The following is a 5,744-nucleotide window of genomic DNA, read 5'->3' as shown; positions in this document are numbered from 1 at the left end:
TGCATTTATATACACAATCACAACCTCCACCCTTTCAGGGCTTGGTAGAACAGTCAATGCTTCAGTCAACCTTTGTTCTTCACCAACAGTTTCAGCAATCAACTTTTACAAACATACACCTACACATGGTGTAATGCAATCAACACATTGCATCCAAGAGTATTTCACAATCAACCATCAATTACTCAATTCAAAGCACCACACAAGTATGAGCTTACCAATTCCAATGAGCTATTCAAGCTCCATAGCTTGCTCCAATGGTTGATCACTCACGGTTGGTCCAAATGTCTCAATCCTAGACATCACAAGGATCCAATCAATCATTCAACTCACTAATTGTTCAACATGCTAGAATACTAACCAATCCAAGCATGAATTTTCCAATATTATGAACAATTATCAAATGACTATCTAGGCTCATTTCCACCGGTTAAATGACATTCCTAGCATTTTCCATAACATGCTCTAAGCTCCATTCTTCCTAGAACATAGCTAATTCAACCATATTTCATAAAAATCCCAATTTACTATTCACAAACCCTAACTCATGCAAATTTCAAGGAATCATGAGGTTCAAGGGTTAGAATCTTACCACCAATGGTCACACAACCAAGGATTGATGGCTCCTCAAGCTTCAATGGAGGTAGAAACTCTCAAAACCCCAATTTTCACCAAAGGGCCGAATTTTTGAGAGGTAATATCTCTCTCCACAATGCTCCCCACTCAAAACAAAGCTAGGATTATGAAAGAGGGGAAGATTCTAAGCAATTTAGGCTTTTGAATCACTCAAATCGGTTAAGGTTTCCTCTCTTTCTCTATTCCTCCCTTCCTTCTCCCTCCTTTCTCCTTCTTCTTCTCCTTCTCTCTGTTTTCTGGCGACGGGAATTGGGTGGGAAATGGGGGTCACTTGGTGACTTAAGTCACTTAACATAGGTTAAGTGGCTCTAAGCGGGTATTGGTTCGTCTATCTATTTAACTCCAATAATTACCAAACTTTACCCAAAAGTCTGGAATATTATTCTAGGAATATTACTATTTTTATTTTTATATTTTGGGTACTTTTGACAGTACCCATTTATACCCCTTAATTTTCACTGAGTACACTTTTTAACTCCAAAGTGACTCAGATTCATTTTATTAAGCCTCATACTTAATTTCACCCAGTAAAACATGTTTAATTAATTAATTACACTTGATTTCCTAATTAATTAATATGGGCTATTATAGTCGCAGCTCTTCTTTAGAGGCAATCCCTGGGCTTGTTGGAAAACATCCTGGAACTCCATCAGTAAAGACTCCAGCCCTTCCCAGCTTCTGCCCTCCTCCTCCTCTGGTTGCCTTCGACTACTCAGGAAGTACCCCCTTGGCCTTGCTCGTGCAGCGTTTTCATGATGGATTTGGACGAAACTTTTGCTCGGGACAAAGCTGGATCCCCTTTAATTAACACCTCCTCATTCCCTTGCCGAAACCGGAGAGTCATCTCCTTGAAATTAGCCCTGATGTCCCCTGGGTCAACCATTCGAGCCCCAACACCACGTTTGCCCCACCCAATTCAAACAAATACAAATCTTGTTTGATTTGAACCCCCTGTAACTTCAGAGGCACATCCTTGCACACACCTTGACACTGTACTTTGTGTCTGTCTCCTACCACCACTTGGTAACTCGAGGTCAGTCACGGTTAAACCGAGCTGCTCCATAACCTCGGATTTCACAAAGTTGGTGGAAGCCCACAATCCACCATCACCTCCACCTTTTGGCCCGAAATTTCTCCCCAAGCTTTCAACGTTTGGTTTGAAGTGAGCCCTAACAAACAAACTATTCATAGAGAGTTGTAGCTCCTGCCCTGTTTCTGGCGTGGATACATCAGTGGTCGCCTCCTGGTTTCCTTCCTTCTCACCATCTTCCTCGGCTTCATCGTCTTCCACCAGTAAGAGGTGTAGCTGACGCACTTGACAACGGTGATTTGGATTCCACCGTTCGTTGCATTTAAAACACAAACCCCGTTCGTGTCTCTCACGCCATTCTGACTGAGAAAGCCGTCGTCCCGGACCCGCGGAGCTCTCCGCCGTCGGATTGCTCGCCGTTGACCCAGAAGGTTTCGCCGCGACTCCTTCTCGAATGTTCTCGTTGGTTCCACCCTTCGTCATTCCCTGAGCCACATTAGGGCTACCCCCATTCCAAATGTTGTTATGGTTTGGGCCTTGTGCATTTATTTGGCCCATTTGCTGGTTACCCCACCCCTTTGTTTCATTTGGGCCTGAGAACGTTCGAGAACCCAAAGAGCGTTGGGAACCCGAAGCCCAGCCTCTAGACATTGGCCCCTTCTTCTTTCCAAGCAACGTTCCTCCTTTCAATCTTCAGTGAAAATTTCATCATCTTCGGCAGACTGAGATTTGGATACATCAGAAGCTCCTCCCGGATACTGACCCGTACCCCATTAAGCCACGCACCTTTGAGTAATTCCTCATCTTCAAATCGTAACGCTCCAACCATTTTCTCGAACTCCTTTCGAAATTCGACCACACTCCCAGTCTGTTTAAGGGTATATAAAGCCCCATATGGGTTGTCCAAAGCTTCGGGTTGGAATCTACTGAGTAATTCTCGCCGGAAAATCGCCCAATTAGCGTTTGGGTTTCCCACCTCCCACCATTGACACCAATGAAGTGCCTCACCCTCTAAACACACCAACACCGCTCCGAGCTTCTCCCCCTCTATCACCCTGTTCACCGTGAAACACCTCTCCACCTTGCTCAGCCATCCAGCAGCATCCTTTCCTGAAAACACAGGGATTTCCAACCGTCGAGTTACTGGGAAATTCAAATTTCCCCTTCTGTGATTCCCTTCCTCTCTGGTTTCAGTTTCCTCGCTGTCCCAATTGTTCTCTTCTCCCCTCGAAGGACTTCGTCTTCGTTCAGCCAAATCCTCTAACCTCCGGAGAATCTCCACCATACTCCGTTCGTTCCCTTCTAATCTCATCATCATTTCTGTGTGCCGAGCCTCACTTGCATCTAACCTCAACATTAATTCTTCGTGTCGAGCGCTTCCTCTGCGTAGCCCCTGTTCAATCGTCTCCATCCGTTGTTCCATTTGTCTAGTCCAAACCATACCACAGAGCTCCTAGATCGGAGCTCTGATACCAATTGATAGGTACCAATTCAGAACAAAACAGAAAGAGCAACTAATACTCAAGGATTATAACTGGAAATTCAGGATTCTTGTATTCACTTCACAGTAACAAGGATACAAGAAGTATTTGCAGAAATATAATCTATTATAATGACCTTCAATGGAAATAACAACTGGAAATGTAACGATAGTGTGGAACACATATGAGAGGTTCCACTCTCTCCCAATCCCCAAAGGGCCCAAGTAAGTCTAACTGCCTGAATGCCCTTCCTTTCCCCTCTCCACTCCTCTTAACGAACGAACGTAACCAACTTGTCTATTCCACGCCTGCATTCTGTTGGAGGGTAGTAACGTTAACATTCTGAATGTCCAGCACCCTTGAGAGGACTCGGTCATGTCATCAACGGTTAACCTTCGTTGGGTCCATTAGTGAAGCCCAATTGTTTCTATTCTTGTCCTGTCGATATACCAATGCTGTTGGGGCTGTATCAGTTTGTTGCTGTTTTATTGATATTAGAAATGATGGATTTCTCTGCTTGTGTTGTGTGAAGTTTTTCTTTTTTGTTTGATGTTGAATGTGTACTTGATGAGTTGTATTAACATGGTTTTGGTGATTGGCTGGTTTGATGATAGGCTGTGGTGAATAACTTGGAAGGTGCTCATGAGCTCATTGATACCATAATTTCAACCTCACTGAAAGAGAGAAAGCCTGTTTGTATAAGCATTAGTTGTGACTTGTCTAGGATTCCTCACCCAATTTCAGTCGTGAGCCTTTTCTTTTTCATTGTCTCCCAAGTAAGTCCTTTTTTTTCTCTCTCGAGTTATTGTTAATTGCTGTTGAAATTATAGGGATTTAGTCATAGATGCAGGAAAAAGGCGAAGGCTTAATTATATTGTATATTGATGTGTTATGAAGTTACTGATTTTATTGCAAAAGTCATATCACTAATCTTATTCATACTAAACAGGGGAATCTTAAAAGGAAACAAATCATGGAATGTAAGGAGATAGGAAAACTAATCTTAGGATAATCTAACTTATATTAAGATATAATTTTGATTTTATATGATATCATCTAGATATTCTAACATTTGCATTCCAATTATTGGAAAGGCTGATGATTAGTCTTTTTCTATTTTTGTTTCTTTTGGGTGTTTTGCAGATAGAGTAATCAATCGGGTTGAAGGCAGCAGTGGAGGCAACTGCATAATTCCTCAACTAGGGAGTGAAACCAGTGCTAATGTGTGGTCCTAAATTGAGGGTTATGAGTTTTGTTTCAATTGATCGTTTAATTGAGTAGTTTTGTTTCAATTGGTTATGAGTTTTAGATGAAGATGATACTAGTGATCGTGAAACAATAACATCAGAATCCAATGTGCATCAAGAAGTTCAAATTGAAGATTAGAGAGGTATTTATGTTAGTGGCTAGCTAGAATTAATAGTTTAGATATATTGATTCTGCGTAGGTTGAGTTTAGTTGTTTGATGATGAATAGATACTTTCAGATAAATCTCTTGTTTTTTTTTTTTTTGGAAGATTTTGATGTTGCAGGTTCAGAAAATATGGAGTAAAAATGGCTTGAAGTTTTTTGTGTGGAAGTTTTCTAGTGTGCAAGCTTTTGTGATATAGATTGGTTGGTTGCAACTGATTTGTGGTTATATGTTGTAATTGTGAGTATAGTATGCAGAGTTGAAGCTGTGATAATTGTTGGTTGATGGTCATTTTTTTTCTCTGACTTGCAGCTTCATGTGGTAGATGATGCTATCGGCAAGAGTAAGATTTTAAGGAGCATGTCACGAAGAATAACTAGAAACAAATGGATCGTTTGAACTGTGATTGGAGCTCTTGTTCTTGCTATAGTTGTTATTCTATTTTACAAGCTATCTCATTAGCTAATAATAATTTGCCCAAGATACGATAGGGTGCAAGCTATCTTTTATACTTGTATGTGCTTGGTTGTTATATAGGAGCCATTTGTGATGTTTTTCAGTGATACCTTGCTTTTTATGCTCTCTTTTTTTTTTTTGAACTGAAAGAGCGTTTACTTGATTCAAGTATTTTGTTGATGTATACTTATTTTATGATTCAAGTAATTTTGTTAATGTATACTCATTTTTTGACAAGATGTTTTGCTACCATTTTTTATGAATTCCAAATCCTTGTGTTAATGCAGAGTTGAAGCTGATAATAAATGGTGATCGTAATAATTGCATTGAGATGTTATTGGACAGAAACGTTGGAGACTTGGAGTATTAGTCAAATACTATGTACTTGTGTTATTTTTGGTTTTTGGTTTTTAGAATTATGTGGATCTGAACAATATTAAAATGGTTTAGGGCTTTTAATTGTACATCTGAAAGCTGGAAAATAAGACACAATATCACTTAATTGGGTTACTAGTTGTTACTTATTAATTTTTGAATTGATTATTTTTCGACCCATGGGGCTATATAGGTTTTTTGGCCCGTGCGAGCTTTTGTATTTGTGGGCTTTTTGGCCCTACTCCATGCGGATTAAGGCCTAATGGGCTGAGTTAGTCCGTTTTCACAGCTTTAATTATAACCAATAAATAACACTCATTGAGGACAACTAGAACTCAAAGCTTAAATAAAACTT

General features: G+C 40.2%; 1 long non-coding RNA gene across 1 annotated transcript; it reads left to right on the top strand.

Annotated features, from left to right (window-relative positions):
• Positions 1 to 3,765: 3,765 nt before the first annotated feature.
• Positions 3,766 to 5,461, top strand: LOC133313118 (uncharacterized). The gene is made up of 4 exons (XR_009751763.1): positions 3,766 to 3,923; positions 4,291 to 4,537; positions 4,665 to 4,761; positions 4,871 to 5,461. It is a non-coding gene; the product is annotated as an uncharacterized LOC133313118 (long non-coding RNA).
• Positions 5,462 to 5,744: the final 283 nt, after the last annotated feature.

This window comes from Gastrolobium bilobum, unplaced genomic scaffold (genome assembly GCF_033153095.1).
Source record: "Gastrolobium bilobum isolate Gb01-03AN ecotype WA unplaced genomic scaffold, APGP_CSIRO_Gbil_v1 utg4070, whole genome shotgun sequence".
Lineage (NCBI taxonomy): Eukaryota > Viridiplantae > Streptophyta > Magnoliopsida > Fabales > Fabaceae > Gastrolobium > Gastrolobium bilobum.
Note: the sequence above shows the minus strand (reverse complement) of the source record. Positions and strands in the feature narration are given on the sequence as shown.